The sequence below is a fragment of the Podarcis raffonei genome, chromosome 6 (assembly GCF_027172205.1).
Source record: "Podarcis raffonei isolate rPodRaf1 chromosome 6, rPodRaf1.pri, whole genome shotgun sequence".
Taxonomy (NCBI): Eukaryota; Metazoa; Chordata; class Lepidosauria; order Squamata; family Lacertidae; genus Podarcis; species Podarcis raffonei.
This window is the reverse complement of record NC_070607.1, coordinates 19,622,305-19,641,563: the sequence shown is the minus strand read 5'-3', so window position 1 is coordinate 19,641,563 and position 19,259 is coordinate 19,622,305.

Sequence of the window (19,259 nt, the reverse complement as noted above, 5' to 3'; positions counted from 1 at the left end):
TAATGAACAGAGAAATCAGCGGATTCATTACTAGACAAGCTGTAGGATTTATCTCTCTTTAAACTGAAACCAAAGTGCTTCATTTATAATGGAGATTACGGTAAGGAGAAAATGAAGCTGTCGAAGGGAAAGTGATGTCTCCGGAGTCTTTTCTTCTACTTGGGCCACAAGTTAATAACGTGACCAGCACTTAACAGCAAAAATGCAGGCCTGCATTATCTTTCAGCAGATGCCAGTCATGTCCAATCCAAACAGGTCAATTACCCAGCAGCTCTCTGAAGATTTGCCCTCAAATCTCGCCAGAGTTAGAGATGCCAAGAAAAATGTTGAGATGCACAAGAACAGGGCGCAAACCAATTTTGTGCAAATGGAGCTTTGACCCTTTGAGGGATGAACCCAGTTGGCTACATAATCAGTTCCATTTCATTCATAATTTATGGAAGAGGCATGCAGCGAATGTGAGTCTATGCACCAGTCATGCAAACACACAGCACTTACTGCAAACTCATGCCTGTAGAAGAGTTCTTTCCTTCTCTCACTGACCCTGGGGGGAAATCTTAACTGAGAAGGACAATATTCCCAGCTGTACACATTCCCATTCCATTCTGTTCTACCTATCAGTTCCCAAGACTGTCACGCACTAGAGGGACCAAGAAACAGAACTCAGAATGGGGCTGTGGAGAGGAAGAGCCTTTGCCTTTTGAGGTCCCCAAGCCACCCCAATAAAACACAATTCACACATATTTTTTGTTTAAGGATTTTGGCACAAATTTGGCCACAACTTTATTAAAATACAAAAAAATGTGTGTGGTTGCTTAGGCATTGGTTGTGACTATCTGACCCCGCCCGGGGACAGATGGACATTCGCCTGCCCGCTAAAGTCAGAAAGGGAAAACATTTTGGGGAGAGAATAGAGCTGGGTGCCAGGCTCTCACCTCTCCCCAAATGCTCCCAGGGGCTCTTGCATGGTCCTAGCCCCTTGACAGGGGTTCGGATAAAAGCATGGTGAGCCCCTGGATTCCTTTAACGGAATGCCCTTGCAGCAGCAGCATTGGAGGGGCAGGCACAGCCAATCCATGCCCCTTCACCATCCAATTCATGAAACCAATGCCTAACCGCAACCTTACAAGTTGTGACAATTTGCTATGCAGTAGGCAAAAACCAAATGGCGCCAGCCAATCAGCCAAATGGACAAAATTCCTACCAGGCCCCTGCCCCAAAAGCAGACGACCCCATGACAGCCATAGCAAGATCAATGTGAAAAACCCTAAATACAGGGAGGGTGCGCGGGTGATCAGATGTGCGCAGCGAAAAGAGGAAGCTCAACGCTGCGCACAGGAAATATAAGACTTCTTGGCTGTCAGTCACAAAATGGCAACGTCAAATTCTCCTCACCGACAAGAGGAGCCCAATCGCAATGGTGGCCAAGTACCTTTACCCTCCCAGCAACAGTGGGATGTCTTGTTAGACCCCACTGCAACACGTGCTCTCCATGAAGGAGAACACACTTTGTAGATAACACTTGATTGTTTCTCAGCGGCTGATGTCACTCAGGGGAAGAAGACAATTTAGACCAACCTCCCCCAACCTGGCAGCCTCCACAAGTTTTTGAATACCACTCTCATCAATACCAACCAGCAGGATGATAAGGCTTGTTGTACAAAGCATCTGGAGAGCACCAGGTTGGGAAAAGGGCAGTTTTTCTAGAAAAAGAGGTGCCGGAACACACAAGTCCTCTTGGTAGATAGAACAAACTGCACATTCCTTGGACAAAAATCAAAATTATCAACCCAGGTAAAGAAGCAGCAAAAGAACATACTTATACAGCCAGTGAGACCAGGGCCTAAAGGTCTTCTCAAACAATATGCTTTTGGCTGTCCTCTTGAAAAGTATAGGCAATTGAGCCCAGAGGGTTTTCCTTGCTGGAGACTTCCACAAAAAGATAGCACAACTAGGGGGAAAAACTCTGATTGGCCTGCCTTCCAGTACTCAGAGAAGAACCTCATCTGATGGCCTGTGACAACCTTACACAACAGTGTTGATGTCACTATTACTACTACTGATGCTTTCAAATGTTCACAGTGATTGACATGCATTATCTAGTTGTGATTCTTGAAACAGCCCTGTATTATTGGGGGTGGCTGAGACTAGCAGAGTGTCATCTGCCAAAGGCTACCTTGTTCATCATGCCAATCAGGAGCAAGGCTTGACCTGATTGGTTGCTCATCCTCTTAGCTGCTGCGCTACACCAGCTCTTGACAACCATGACCTTATCTCTTCCTGGGATCTGGAACCCACTGTTGGCAGGTGACATGCCTTGTTTCGCTGATTTGATGAAAACGTACATCACCTTTCACAGGCTCTTAGGGAAAACAATAGCAACAGCGACACTGGGACAGCTGACACCCCTTTCCATTTTGCCTTATACACGGAACACATGTTTTTGCATATTGGAGATGGAGAGAGTTGTAACTGACATCCAAATCTAATGTCTACGAGTGGGTCTTTCCATTAATATCAATACTCAAATGAGAGAAGATTTTTTTTTTTTAAAGCCACAAGGAAAAAGTCACAGAATTGGAAGTTAGGCGATTGATGCAAAATCACACACACACACACACACACACACACACACACACACACACACACTTCATATGGTTTACCTTTCTTCTTCTTGGTGGTGTGGAATTTAATGATACATATGCCAGAGCCCAAATACAATAGTTTTGACAGCTGTAGGGGAGGGGTGCTCAGTGCTGGAGCTGAACTCTTCACCCGGTCCCATGGGCTGCGGGTGGGGAGTGCTGCAACTAGACAGATGGCTCCAAAGGAAGGTCAGCAGAAATATGCTGACATTATTGTACTTTTTTTTTTTTTGGTCCAACGTTCATTAATTTGAGCTGCTTCTTAGCCTGGGTTTCTTTTTTTTAAGTAGGAATTTTATCGCGTTTCACATCTTTGCGAAGTTTCAATGGGGCTGATTAGATTTCACACCCAGGGTTGTGGGAGCAACAGTTTCCGTTCCACTGGATAAACTGTGTGCTGCAACGCTGTTAACCTTTGACTCTGATCAGCCGTGAACTTGGCGAGCATGACGCCTTGCCATGTGCAGCACAACCAAGGAAAGGGTCATATGACACGCCACACACTTGACCACCAGGCATTTAATATGAAGATGCCATTTACGTTAACATGGTTCCTCTCCATTGCTTGGGAACCATGGTAAGAAGAGATGCATTCTGTACTAAACACACTTCAGCAGCGGTGCATTATGGCATGGAAGTTGGATTTTTTAAAATGGCCCTGGTGAGTTTTAGACTTGCATTGGCCTTTCCCCTCTGCAGGGGTTGGGGGACATGGGCATTGCCAGGATTTTTTTTGGGGGGGCAGGCTTTTCTTAGGGGGGGGCAGAACTTCAGATTTGTACAGTGGTAGCTCGGGTTACATACGCTTCAGGTTACATACGCTTCAGGTTACACACTCCGCTAACCCAGAAATAGTGCTTCAGGTTAAGAACTTTGCTTCAGGATAAGAACAGAAATTGGGCTCCAGCAGCATGGCGGCAGCAGGAGGCCCCATTAGCTAAAGTGGTGCTTCAGGTTAAGAACAGTTTCAGGTTAAGAACGGACCTCCGGAATGAATTAAGTACTTAACCCGAGGTACCACTGTATTGATGGTGGGACAGCTGCCCATGTTGGGGTAACCTATTAAGACAGTCCATCTCCAAACACTATCAGATCAGGCTGGTTTTTAGAGGTGAGCTAACCCTGTTCCTTGGGCAAAATGTCCTCGGAAGCAAGGCAGTGTAATGACACAGCATTTGTAATTCAGTGTGTTGAGACGCTAAATGCCTGGGCTGCACATGACATAGTAGCTGCCGTAGTTCAGTGGTAGAGCACCAGCTTTGCAAGCAAAAGGTTCCAGGTTCAATCCCCGGGTAGGCCTGGGAGAGGCTGTTGGTCGTCAACTAAGAGAAGACACACCAAAATTAATGGACTTAACTTAGCTATGTTCATTCATTTCATTGGATCTACTTTTAGCAAGGGATGCGGGTGGCGCTGTGGGCTAAACCACAGAGCCTAGGGCTTGCCGATCAGAAGGTCGGCGGTTCGAATCCCCGCGACGGGGTGAGCTCCTGTTGCTCGGTCCCTGCTCCTGCCAACCTAGCAGTTCAAAAGCACGTCAAAGTGCAAGTAGATAAATAGGTACTGCTCCGGCAGGAAGGTAAACGGCGTTTCTGTGCGCTGCTCTGGTTCGCCAGAAGCGGCTTATTCATGCTGGCCACATGACCCGGAAGCTGTATGCCGGCTCCCTTGGCCAGTAAAGTGAGATGAGCGCCGCAACCCCAGAGTTGGCCACGACTGGACCTAATGGTCAGGGGTCCCTTTACCTTACTTTTAGCAAAACTTAGCTGAATGCCACCTCTTGAAACCCTGGGGAGCTACTGTCAGTCAGTGCAGACAATCCTGAATTAGATGGACCAATGGTCTGACTCAGCATAAGGCAGCGTCCTATGTTTCTATTTTGGGATTTGCCCCTTAAAAAACATGCAGAGGCAATGAGGATTATTGGCCTCCTGAAAACACCAGGTATGTGGCCCCCATAAGGTTGCCCATAAGGAATTGTGGCCCTTGGGTATCCTCTCTTATGGATGCCACACTCGCATGTAAAATGATTGTGTCCCATTCATCTCTAGTACTGCTTCTACCAACATGCAGCTACCCGGTAACTCCATATCCTGGTTTTTTGCATTGTCTCTCTCAATAGGACATGATTCTCTTCGCAGAGAAATCCAGCAAACACCTATCTGTACTTTTTAAAGTGCCTTTGAAAAGACTCTTGATTAGGAGGGACTTTTGTGATTAGCTTCAAACTTTGGAGAACTGGTAAAAACCTTCCTTTTTAGAAAGGTATTTGTCTTGTAATACAGTCGTACCTCGGAAGTCGAATGGAATCCGTTCTGGAAGTCCGTTCAACTTCCAAAATGTTTGGCAACCAAGGCATGGCTTCCTGCAACCAATCAGAAGCCGTGGAAGCCGTGCCGAATGTTGGGGTTCCAAAGAACGTTCATAAACTGGAACACTTACTTCCGGGTTTGCGGCGTTCAGGAGCCAAAACGTTAGACTTGCAAGTTGTTCGTCAACCAAGGTATGACTGTATGCTGTTTTCAATTGTCTCTAGTTTTCAAAAAACTATTTTTTTTAAAAGAACAGTATGTCTGTAATTGTTTGTTATTGGCTGCTACTGTTTTAATGTTACAATGTAAAAAAGGTAAATCATGTTTTAAATGGTCAGTTCATCATTTTATTATTTGTTATGGGCCACCTTGATTTCTCCAGAAGAAAGACATAAAATAAAATATTAAATAATAAATAAAATCTGGATGCACTGGCATGCTTGTGTAAGAAGCATTTTTAGTGGTTCGGTTTGATGTTATCTTGTTATGATATTATTTCTTTGTTTCTTTATTTTTTACCATTCTAATGCTGTTTTCATTGCTTACAAATTTTGTAATCTGCCTTGTAAGGAGTTATCTTAAAAGGTGCAGTATAATACTAATACGACTAATAAATAATAGCGCAACTATGGAATGAAATGATGCTGTTTCTCTCTGGCTGTTGCTGACTGGCGATTAGCCACTAGGGGGGCTTTCTTTTTTTCATTGTCTGCCAAAGCAGCAGTAGAAACTTTGGTTACAGATGGGTTTTGGTTCACAGTAAGGGCAAAGAATTGGCAAGGGCAGGGGGAAAAGGGCTAATTGGGATGAAGGCTTGTGTCTTCCTTCCTAGCTGTCCCTAAAGATCATGCTTGCTGCATTGCACCCCAAGCTATATTCCCCCTCCCTCCAGAAATACTGCTGCCAAAATCATGTTTCTTTTCAAGACCTACTCATAAATGTAACTTACTTTTCTAGCCTTTCCACCTTAGTTTGTCTGATCACCTTTTCTTCTACCACCCTGATTTTCCTTCTTCTGGATTCTCCAATATATCTAGTCCAGTGATTCCCAAACTGCCTGTTATAGCAATTTCTGCGATGGATGATTTCTAATTTTTATAGCTTCTTTTATTTGTCATATATTGTATTTTTTAAAATTACCGCTCTCTTTATTTCTTACGTACTGCATTTTATTGTATCACAATTTGAATTTTCCATTTGAATATGGAATTGTAAGACCATAATATACAATATATAAGAAACAGAAGAAGCAATAAAAATACAACAACAAATCGGTATGGATATTAAACGCAATGGATGTGCCTGTTGAGTCTGTCTGGGAGGACTGCTAGGTCCTAAGGACAATAGAGCAGCCACTATGCCTGCGATTCACAGCTCCTGCTTCTGCCATTATTCACAGACAAGCTGCAGACCACCTGAATGAAGCTCGGAGATTACTGGTGCTCTGTAGACCACAGTTTGGGAACTACTGATCTAGCCTGTTACTCTTTCACTTTCCTCCCCTGTTTCTGGGGGGGTCCTCCTTGCCCATCCCCAAACCCTCCCCATTTGGTCGCCAGTTTCATTTCTAAAAAGAGATATGAGAAATCATGCATATCAGGCTGGATGCCCTCCCTCCCTCCCTATTTCCAGATAAATAGATATTGATTGTGCTTGTTTACTGGTGATTATTCCGCACGTACTGAATATTCAGCACATGCCAAAGTACACTTTGTGCTGTATTCGTGTTTGCAGGGTGGAGTCCTGGAGCAATAGGAAGAGTAAGTTATCTTCTTCCATCAAAATTCTTCCAGGCAGGAATGTATGGTGCAGGATCCCTTAATGGTTTTGCATCAGACAGCAACAGACAGAGTTTTTGCGTGGCTAGTTCCCGCCTCCCCCCGGTGGAAATAATGACACATGACACAGTTATTTTAGGTTAAGGGGCAGAAATTGGCCACAACTTTATTGGTTACAGGTGATGAGCGGCTTAGGCATTGGTCCTAACCAACTATCCGGCTTCAGCCTGATTGCTTGAAGTCCGGGAAGGGTTAACCACCAGTAGAGGGAGTCCTGCTGATGCACATCAACTCGGAACTCCCCTGGGGTCACCGCTCGGGGGCATGACTTAGGCCCTCACCTCCATAAGCTTCGGACAGGGCCATGCCCCCCCAAATCTTTTATCAGTACCCTTCAGTATGGACTACCCTTTGGACTACCCTCCCCCTTCATCTACATAACAATACCCATACCAATCCCTAACCACCAATCCAAGGAAGTTGTGATGATTTGCTACGAGGTAGGTGAAAAACCAAGTGGCTGGTGCCAATTTGCCAAGTGGAAAAAATTCCTACCAGGCCCCTTAACAGCGACCAACCAAGGTCCATCGCAAGGACAAAGGAAAACCTTAAAGGGCGGGAGGGTAGGAAACCGGAGCATCTGCAGCGGCAAAAGAGGGAGATCCCCGGCCATGCTGGGGCTAAATAGCCCAGGCCACTCCCCCCAAGCCAGCCGATTGGCTGGCCAGGGGATGACGCGGCCGGGGATTCCCTCAATCGCGTGGAGGCTGAGGGCCAGCTCCCGCGGACATGGAGGGGGTGTGAAGCCCACAACTCCACCTCCTCACTAGTTCGGAAGTGGCTTTACCTAACCATGGCCCAGATCCTCTCATTTCCGCTTTAGTTCTTAATCTGCATTATGGATGAACCAAAGGGATGAAACAGAATGAAGGAGATGGGTCATTTCAATATACCAGTGAACAAAATACTCTGTGAAATTTGTTTCTGCCCCTTTAGGCAATAGTTCATGGGCCTGCAAAACAGAGCAATTTTTTTTTTTACCAGTGAGATTAGAAAGCATTGATCTCACTCTTATTTGGCTTTATGACATAATTATATAACAAAATCTGATTGGCTACATATCACTACAGTGCCATCTCACTGATTATATGATCCCTGATTGGCTGAATCACATTAAGCAACAAGAAGAACCATTTCTTTATTAAAAGTAAGCCAAGGATTGATTGTATGTAAGGATTTTCTGCCACAGTCCTACAGTCTGGCTTTGGGTGACTCATTCCCACAATTCATGTTCACATAGGAAAAGTGAAATAGATATTTTAGAGGCACTCATTCAAGGGTGGGGAACCAACCACCACTGTACATGATAAAAACAAGCTATCACTGGGATTCAAATTATAAGGCGGTACATGCCTGAAGGCAGAGGGTTGGGAGAAGACTTTTCCAGATAAGCACTGAGGAGGCAAGTGAAGCATGCTTGAAAGAAAATCCTGGTAGAGTAAAATGGTGGGGTTTTTTAAAGTATCCTTAATATTGATGCTGATATCTTTTTATGCTGAGAACTGTACAAGTATTAGCATGATTCCTGATCAAAGTTAAGGTGGTTACATTTGTACAAGGAACAAACTTCTACAGTGATGTGCCTTTGTCATAGAAACTGATTGTATTTAATTTCACACTCTGTTTGGACCAGCAAAAAAATATGAGTTTCATTTTGACTCCGATCTGCTTCTAATTATAATTTGACAAAAGAAATAACCACATTACCTATTTGATTTGCCAGAACTTTATCCAACCGCCACCTGTTGAGCCCTCGGCACTCAGAGCCTGACATATTGCAGAGAAGAAAATTATGCCGCTGGCATGCGGACTAGCGAGGATGCCAACAAAAGCATAATATAGCCTTTGTACTCCAAATACAAAAAATATATATTAAGCTACCAACTGTACAGTTTTAAACAAGCCACATTGAATTATATGTGAATATATCTTTCTAACAGAGAAGCCTGTTTGAAAAAAAAAATAAAGGAAAGGAAAGAATTGGTAAGGAAGTTTCAGACTACCATTTGGGTATGGTTTGCATTGGTAAATATTGCGAGCTTGAAATAAACAAGGTTTCACATTATTACAGTGGTTTTAGATTGGATATGGCAAGAAGATAGTCAAGTTGTTTATGCAAACGGATGGCTTCAATAGAGTCAATTTCTCAAACTCAAAATATATGAAGAAGATGAATATATATATATATATATATATATATATATATATATATATATATATATATATATATGATGGGACCCATCTACTGGCTTGCTCCCGTGTTGCACACTTTGTTCCCACTGAAACAATTCAAAGGCCACTGTGCTAGGATCTGCTTACTAGGAGAGAAAATATGCTTTGAGAAGTAGGCTTCTGTGGGTGTATAGCTGATGAAGGACTTTTGAGTATAAATACAGGCTGTGTGTACAGCACCCAGGACTGCTCAAGCAGCTGGGGCTGTGCACACACATAGTAGTCCAAAGAGGTACCTCTGATAGCATCAATAAACTGGGACTCATTGGCACAAGTGTTGCTTATCTGACATGGTTATGTTTAGCTTAGGCTGGTAAGTTTGCATGACATCCACTTGCAAATACTCTATAGCAGGCATGTCTAACAGGTAGATCGTGATCTACTGGTAGATCACGGGGGTGTCCCAGGTAGATTGCAGTATGAATTTTAGTGATTGCCTTTGGCCAACCCTCCCCTGAAGAAAACTCAACAACTCCTGGCAATGACAATAGGTAGATCACAGCCGGTCTTTTTATACTGTGAGTAGATCGCAGTCTCTTGGGAGTTGGGTGTGCCTGCTCTACAGGAAAGAGTCCAATTCAGCCAAAATGATGTCCCATTCATTTCAACAGATAGTTCGCCCAAACCTCTTCTGTTGAAACGAAAGGGATCAAAAGTGCCTTAATTGAACAGAGTGTGTTCTAGTGGTGAGCACAGATTTTCATCACGTTCTCGACAGAGAGCCACAGTGACAAAGCAACATCTGATTCCTTATACACAGCCATCACTTCCTGGCCTTGAGATGCATGAATAGGGGTATGGATTTTCTCATGCAGTCATGTGAATCACGGCTGGGAAGCAGAGGCTGTATCTGTGGGTGTGCCAGGTCAGATGCTACTTCCTTCATGCAACGCATCCTTCACTGCACATGGAGCAACAGGCAAACATCTGAACCAGGCCTTACTCTCTGTACCGACTCTCTGATGTTCTTCAGCTTCACTTTTTAGCCTTTACACTGAAGGGTCTCTGCTTCTCTTTTTGTTTTAATAAAAAAACCTTTTTTGTAAATGATGTTTTATGTGTTAGCAGTGTAGATTGCCTTGGTATTTCATTATATAGCAGCATAGAAATTCTTCCATAAATAAGTGATACATGGTGCCCTGATCACGGCTTGCAGCGGAAAGGGGACTAAGTGCTAAGGATGTGGAAATCAATTAAGTTTACTTATGGAACATCTTTCCCTATGAAGTTTGGCCAGCACCTACTCTGCCCATTTTCTGACACCAGCTGAAGCTAGTTGCCTTCTTCCAGGCTTTTGAACAGGTATGCTAAATGGTCAGAGAAAATATGACAGAATATATTGTCATTGATGACATTTCACTATATTTTATTGTTATATTATTATTATTATTATTATCATCTTCTAATTGTTGAGATACGCCCTGGGATTACTTGTAATAAGGAACAGAGCACACATTAAATGAATAAAATAATAAATAAACAATTATGCACCCTCCCCTTCTCAAGGCATTTTATTACTTTTATCGAAAGTCTTTTCAGTTTCCTCAATTTTTCTTGGATGATTCTCTCAAGAAGGAGCCTCCACATTTACCTTAAAATGTTAGTGGCATTTCCCTATATTCAGTGGCAACTGTATGAATTAAGCACATCACGGGTGGTGATTACTGTATGTAAGACCCTTTGAGAATGCTGTTGTTGTTTTAAATTAAGCAGCACATAAATCTTGTTTTATATCTATATCTATATCTATATCTATATCTATATCTATATCTATATCATCTCTCTCTCTCTCTCTGTCTGTCTATCTATCATCTATCTATCTATCTATCTATCTATCTATCTATCTATCTATCTATCTATCATCTATTTATCTATCTTGGTCTCAGCACTAACATGTGGAGAGACTTGCCAGTTTTCTTGCTTTGGTGCGAAACACCTTGGCAAATCCCTAATAAAATAAAATAAAATCACTTCTAGAGCATGGTTATAACCTCCCTGAAAAATATGCTAAGCATTTAGTAACAATACAAACAGCAAACCTGGTGGCAAGCTGTCTACGCAGTTCAGGAATGTGATGGCAGTTGCAGCATGTGCTCTGCATCTACAAAAGTCCAGGTTCTATCCCTAGTGGTTTTGGTGAAAGGATCAAAAATAGCTGGGTGAGGAAAAGATCTGAATGAATCAAGCCAAAGTTCCATCGAGTCCAGCATCCTGTTCTCACAGTGGCCAACCAGATGTCGAATGACAGCTCCAGTGAAAATTGGTCCCTGTCAGAGCAGGGAGTGGCTCTGGTTGCCATCTTCCTCCTGAGACCCAGACACGCCCTTGTAGATGATGATGATGATGATGATGATGATGACGACTTCCTGCCTTCCATTCCACCAGTCGCAGTGGGCAGCAGCAGCCACCACAGGGCAAGTATTGAACTAGCTGTGAAACTGCTTCGCTCACTTTAAGGAAGACTCTCAATTTTGGCAGTGGAGGTTTCTTGCCAAAAGCGCCTCTCAGCAACTTTAAAACATCACTCAGGCTCTCTTAATTCTCACCAGGAGAGCAAAACGATAGTTGTCATCAACAAAGAACATTCCAGCCAAGAGCTGTATTAATAGTGACACCAAAGGATATTTCTTTAATGAAACAGCTCCTCAAGGGAAGGCAGGTCCACTGGATTTCTCAGACAATTCTGAATTCCTTTTGCGGCCTTCTCTCTTTTGAGCAGGAAAACATGAACGAAGGAAGTGCAGACATGGCACAGGCCGGCTTGTTTCCCACCTCCAACTTTTTCAGATGTCTGGTGGGCAAGGAAACATTTCCAGCATTCTAATCCCCTTCTAGATAACTGATCCTCGTGTAATTGACACTCCTGATGAGGTCTCCTTTCTCAACTGTTGGGAAGACAGGTCCAGGAGGAAATTAAAAGAATGATATTCTCAGGCGGGACAAAGTACACCCACTGGAATAGAGCTGAGATTCTCCAAACATTTCAGAGCTTTGATGCTGGTTCCCATCCAATACATTAGAAAAGCACCGAGTAAAGTATGCTATTTTCTCTTGCCCCAAAGTACATAATGACTTGCGTTTTGTCTGCTTTTCTGGTATAGCCTTCTTTAATAGAGGCTGAAAAGAACAGGAAATGTTCACAGATGTAAGGAAGCAGGAGGTAGCTGTATCGACTGCAGGAGGAGCCTGAGGGATTATCCAGACATACCAGTTAAAGGGCTTTTTTTCCAGTTGAAACCGTCTTGCTATACCTTTTTCCCCCCCAGGGCGATGAAGGGATCTTGAAGATGCCTGTGTTTTTTCTGTTCAGACATAGGAACACTAGAAGCTGCTGTATACTGAACCAGACTTTCCATCTAGCTTGAGAGTGGTTCCCCAGGATTTCAGGTAGGGATGTCTCCAATCCATATCTGGACATCCCGGTGACTGAAGCTGAGGCCTTCTACATGCAAGGCAGATGTCAACCACAGAGTCATGGGCTTCTTGCATTCCTATTTTTGGCTGTTCTGGGTGAGGGGAAGCCGAGATGTTTCACATGTACACCTAAGAATCTAAGGTTGTGGATGAGACAAACAGATGCTTGAAAGTAGTGTTGTGAGTATTTTTTTGGGTGGAGGGTAGGCTGAATGCTTTGACTCCCTTCTAATGCCTGGAATAGCCAAGCTAGCTTCCTGGTGAGGCGACGAGCCATTAAGGAGCGCAGAGGAAGTGGCTCTGTGGGAGATAGCAAATGGATAGGGTTTCTTCCCTCAACTTGCAGGTAGTTAGAAAGACAAAGCCAGAGTTGATGGCAGAGTGAAGTGACGTGAGCAAAAAGGAAAGCAGCAGGCGAGGAATTGAGAGAGACAGAGCCATGCCATATTTTTGTTTGAATCCAAGGCTGCAGCTACGAGGGAAGCAAGGCTCTCTTGGGATGTTGATGCTGTGAACCCCTCCAATGTAGGGTGATTGTGAGGTCGGGGCTGCGTGGGTGCACCACACAGGCCAATGGTGGAAGGATATTCTGATGTCATCTGGCTTGGGAGATTTGTATGTTTGTGTGAGCGGGTTGCCAACCATTATTTTTGGCACATGCTTGTTGATAGCATTCAGAAGAATGCGTCCCGATGTTCTACTAGGAATCTCTGTCTTTGTGCCTAATGTCTTCACAGTTACTAAATGCTGGAACGTTTCACTGAGGTGTGCATTATTTGTGTAGGTCACCTGCATGTCCGATAGATGTACACGTGCAAAGAAATAGACTTCAAGAGTACAGTAACCTCAGAAATTTCTCACAGCTGCTCTAATTAAAAGTAGGGAATTTGCGAGATTTCTCATCAGCTGGGGGGGGGTGAGCAGAGGATGGAGCTTGGAGGTAAGGGGTGGGGAGGGGTTAACAGCAGGAGTTAAAGGAATGGTAGAGGAAGAGCTGGAGAACTCCCCAGACCTGCTTCCCACAAAACAGAAAAACAAAAACAAAACTATGATGGGCTGTTTGCTAGCTGCCCAATAACTTGCAGAGTTCTTTGGAGCAAGGTACACAGACCTACACTGCTGCACAAAGAAGGGCATAAAATGGAGAATTGCATTTCACTGTCACTTCCTGAGCTCACAGTCAATCCATCAGTTTGTTTGTATAGTGGAAGGTGCCAGATGGAGCCGGCTTGCAATGAATGACAATTTCTTTTGGCAGCACCTATCACAGACAGTTTGTACTGGCATGTGTCCACGTAGGAAGCCAGGTCAGGCCAGCTTTATGCATTCGGTAACGGGGGAAGCACCCTTTTACCACCATAAATTGCTTCCAAAGCATTGTCTTGGCTTCCGATTGCCTTAAAATATACAAGCAAAGCTTCACAGCAATGATTTCATCCACTTGGAGATTTCCTCCTTCCGTGTCTTGCCAGTGAAATAAAACACCCCCCTTGTTGCAGCCGAAGCCTTGAGAGTTCATCTGCATTCGTCTGATCTGCTGTGCTGGAAAAAGCCCATCCAATGGTAAACACTGCCACCCCTCTGCTTTTTATGGAGTCTACTGGCAAAGTTTAGCTTGGGTTTGGTGGTTGCACAATCAACACACATGACCATGGCCTCATAAAATGGAGTGTTTCCTGATGCTCACTTTCAGCTGGAAGCAGCTGACTGTTTCTGCTACCTGGATCTTAGATGCTGCAGCCTGTGGAATAATCTGTCATCCCAAAGATCAGTGGTTCTTCATGCCTGTCGAAATATGTGGCGGTGACAGAGCGTTCTAGTGAACATATGAGGTAGGCTGTCAAGTCCCAGCCGTACATATGTGGCTCAGCCTGGGAGTCTACCAACTTCAATGTCTCATCAAGTTGTCAAGTGAAGTCAATATGTTTATGTCTTGGTAGCATTTTAGCGATCTGGGGAAGGCCAATATCTCAGTATGTTTGCATCTCCCGTTAAAGCAAGGGTAGGAAATTTGTGGCCCTACAGATGTTGGTGATCCTCTACAGCCCCATCATCTTTGAACATTGACGATGCTAGATTTAGTTAGCTCTGCTCCCACAGATCTAAGGGCAGATGAGGAGTATGCCTCAGAGCAAATGCTTCCTCTCATCCTTCTTTTCAGGCACAAGGCATTAAAATGGACAAAAAATTGAGTGACTAAATTAACCTGGAGATCCCATATTTGTGTGGTTGTAAAAGACTAAAAACCGCAGGTACAAATATGTGGTTTATGTGTTATCTCCTACCCATGGTGAAGGAAGTGAAGAAACTTGTAAACCAAGTTTGCTCCTAATCTCACTCCAGGTAGAATCCTAGGTGTGAAATATAATCTAACCAGGTTTTAACATTCAGCATAAGGACTTGTCGATCAGAAGGTCGGCGGTTCAAATCCCCGCAACGGAGTGAGCTCCTATTGCTCAGTCCCTGCTCCTGCCAACCTAGCAGTTCGAAAGCACGTCAAAGTGCAAGTAGATAAATAGGTACCGCTCCAGCGGGAAGGTAAACGGCATTTCTGTGCGCTGCTCTGGTTCGCCAGAAGCGGCTTAGTCATGCTGGCCACATGACCCGGAAGCTGTACGCCAGCTCCCTCAGCCAATAAAGCGAGATGAGCGCCGCAACCCCAGAATCAGTCACAACTGGACCTAATGGTCAGGGGTCCCTTTACCTTTATAGAGATTTTTCCTCAGGAAGGGAATCTGAAGAACTGAGGCGAGTGGAGGTGACAACAGATGACATATTGACAAAATAAAAGCAGACGAATCATTGGGTCTGAACAGCATCCGGCTGGGAGTTCTTAAAAGAATTCAAATGTGAAATTGCTGATCTTTTAAGAAAAACATATGTCCTCCCTAAAACCAGCCTCTTTTCTTGAGGAATGGAAAGTGGCCATTGTAACATCCATTTTTAATAAAGGGATCCAGAGGAGATCTATGAAATTGCAGGCTGGTTGGCTTAACATCTGTTCTGGGAAAACTGGTGGGAAGACGATGAAAAGATATAATTAACAGCAGGCTTGGGGAACCTTTGGCCCTCCAGATATAGCTGAACGACAACTTCCCCCAGCCTCAGCAAGCATGATCAATGACCAGGGATTATGGAAGTTCCAGTTCAGCAACATCTGGAGGGCCAAAGGTTTTCCACACCTGAATTCTTGTCCAACCACCTCAGGTGCAATGGCCTCCTTATCTTCTGCAGTCAGTTCTGAGTCCAGACCTGGCTCCCCATGGTGGCCCCTGCAGCTTCTAACACTGTGCCCAGAGCACTGCTGGATGTAGGGGTTATGACACACAGTGGAAACAGGATGCTGGACCATATGAGACTCTGTCCTGATCCAGGTGGGCTTGTCTTATGTTATGGTGTGTTAGCTAACCTGTAGTTAAACAAAAATAGAAGCATATGCTTACAAACCTCCTACTTGCAGCTGCATGAAGGCTCACGCACATCACACTAAACTGTAGCCTAGCATGATGTGGAAATGCGACCTGTGTCTCAGTTAAAACAAATCTTTCATTTTAAAAAGGGGAAATAATCAAATAAATAATTAACGGTTAAAAAAAAGGTAAAGCTGTCTCTTTGATCCTCTCAAGGTTTTGTTTAAGGGACCTCATATTTAACCATCCTTTTCTGCAGGTACAGAAGTTACAAGAGGAGATCGATTATTATTCCTGTAGTAGGTCACCAGGAACATAATTTACCAGAGTCGAAGGCTCATTGCCTTTGACCTCTCTGTTACCTTAGTCAATAAATCTCAAAACTGGGCAGGCATACTATTGGTTTAAATGTTTACTGGAATATTATTGCTTCTCTGGATACTTCTTCATTACTGAGCATCCTGTATCACCAATAGTTTGATCTTCTGAGCCATTATGCAACTTTGGTTTCTCAGATTCAGCAGAGTGGAGCGGTTGTGCCCTAACTTGCTTTTCTCAGCTCTGAATTGTGAGGACTGAGATTTGGGACATTTATCTCATACAGTGACACTTTCATTTGTGGTATCCGAGTATCAACGTGTTTATTTCAGCCCGAATGTGCTATAGGTATGTTCCGTTTGTGAACTTGTGACAAAGAAACCCTAAATTGGAATTACAATGGGTCATATCCAACACTGCTTGTGTAAATTTCCACTTGCAGAGTGAGACTTCCCCTTGCTCTCCTCTCTCCATTTCTCACTTTTCAGTTCTTACGTTCAGCTCTGCACATTTCCACATTAGTTTCCTCTACTGAACAAAGTCAGAGAAGGGTTTTGAAGGAGTGCTGTGTTCCAATTCGTGCAATAGGTTCACCTTTAAATGCAAACTGAGGGCTCACCAAGACCTCCTCTTCTCCTGCTGCTTTCCTCCAGGGTAAACTGCTCTTTAGTGCTCAATTGGCACAAACAGCAAATTGGGTCCTCCCCCCCCATCTACGTTTGCTCTGATTTAGTGCTAAAGAGCGGATTTTCCTTGGGAAAGGAGCGGGGCAAGGGGGAAACTGCTCAGACCTGTGCTTTCTAGGCACAGGGCAAGTGGAAGTGTAAATGAGTCCTGAATCGAGTTTCTTCCCCATCCTTAGCTCGAACCCCCTGGAGCAGATTCTGAGGTTGTGCAGGGGTGAGGAGAGGAGAGGGGAGCTCCACTATGCAAGTGGCTATCTGCTGATGGTGGAACAGCAACTCTGGATATCAGCCAACTGTTACACGGGTCATGCTGAAGATGGAAACAAGCATGGTTACAGAGGAACAAGGGTTTGTCCCTGCCTCCCAGGGTGTACACAAGGAGTTGCTATCCTGTGGCCGTCCTGTTGGTGTTCAACGCCAGCTCCCATCAGCTGCCACCAATATGGCCAATGGTCAGAGGTCATGAGAGTTGTAGTTCAGGAATATCTGGAGGATCACATCTTTGCGACCACCGGGGGCATGGACATAACATTTATTTTGTCCCACTCTTTGTTTTAGAAAGGGGATTGAAACATGATGGAAACCAGTCCCAGGCTTAGGGGGCTCACCAGCAAACTGCCATTCAGTGGGCCTCCTTTGTGAATGAACTTGTTCAGCAGTGGTGGCAAGAGCATAGCATGAAGCAGCAGCAATATGAACACCACTAGGTGGCGTGGAGTTGTAATTTTAATGTCTCATTATGGCCCTGATTTAGCATTGTTCCAGGGTACAGTGGTACCTCGGGTTACATACGCTTCAGGTTACATACGCTTCAGGTTACAGACTCCGCTAACCCAGAAATATTACCTCAGGTTAAGAACTTTGCTTCAGGATGAGAACAGAAATCGTGCTCCAGCAGCGTGGCGGCAGCAGGAGGCCCCGTTAGCTAAAGTGGTGCTTCAGGTTAAGAACAGTTTCAGGTTAAGTACAGACCTCCGGAATGAATTAAGTACTTAACCTGAGGTAACACTGTACATTGTTGGAAATTGAAATGGTAGCTTCCAGACCCAGGTGCCTCCTACTTATTGAAATGCTATAAAATAAACAACAACAACAACAACAACAAAAGGCAACTGTCTGGCTTTGCCACAGTGATGATGCCCAGATCACCGCTCAGATATACTGCATATTGACACCAGCTGGGATGTAAATCTACAAAACCTATTTCTCTGAGGTAGTTGTGGTATGAAAGCACACACCACAAACCACAGTGCAAAGCACCTTCAGCTCTTTTATCTGTCTCCAACCAGATTTTAGCCAAATAAACCCAAGGGATTACTAATTCGCTAAAATTCCTTGAAACAGAAATACTTTTGGCAGATGGTGAAATATCGGAATTGTGACTGTCTGTATGATTCCGGTGCTCTAAGGTACTGGTGCCACTATGCTAAAAGCCTTTGCTTGTGTAGAAACTCAACAAGTATGACATAACCAAGGAACAGTTGGGGGGGCAGATGATAGTTTAAAACAAATGTTTAAATTGTCCATAAATAAAGCACAGCAAGTGCAGCAGCGGATGGAGGACAGATAACAATATATTTGAATTAGAAACCAAAGCCAGTGTCTCTCAAAAGTATTAACATCTTCATAAAATATGTTTCACAACACGGTTAATATAGTATCTGTGATTTAAAATTCTCGGGAGTGATAAATCATGTATTTCTCTTGGCAGCTGAATACAGCAACAAGTTTCTAAACAGTTAGGAATTGTAGAGAGAGATGTGCCCATCATCGTGCACGATAGCAAGCTGTCTGGCAATTTCCACAGGGAATGATGAGAAATAGCCTGATACTTCGTGTGACAGCAAGCTGGAAAACAATTTAAATATGAAATTCTTATGCCTAGTCAGCTCACTTTCCCTGGAATCTAAAATACACGAGAGAAAAACAATTTCTTAAAAATCCATAACTTGTTGAAAACGATTTGCTTATATTTGCAGATAAGTATTCCAAAGATGTAAGGCTGCTTTTCAGCATGGCAAAACAAACAAAATGGGAAAGCTGCTCATATTCCAGATACAACCCTTTTACTGGTTGCCTTGTGGCATTCTTTGCTGTTTTCCACCATGACACCAGCAGAGGGCACTCTTAAACCTGCTTTTATAAAACCTACAAAAGCCCGGCAGAGAAAAGATTCCCTTCACCGGAAAGGGCTCTATATAATGTTTCCAAAAGAAACACCTTCTTTGAGATTAACAGAAGAGGAAAGTAACAAAGTGATGAACACTGAAGCAGACATACTTTTACAGAGTACACGTTCAGTTAATGGAAGCATGGCATTCAAGCCAAATAATCTAGTATGTTGACTTTTTTAATATATAAAATAAAAATAAAAATGCAAAGCTTTTATTAGGGAGTATATAGA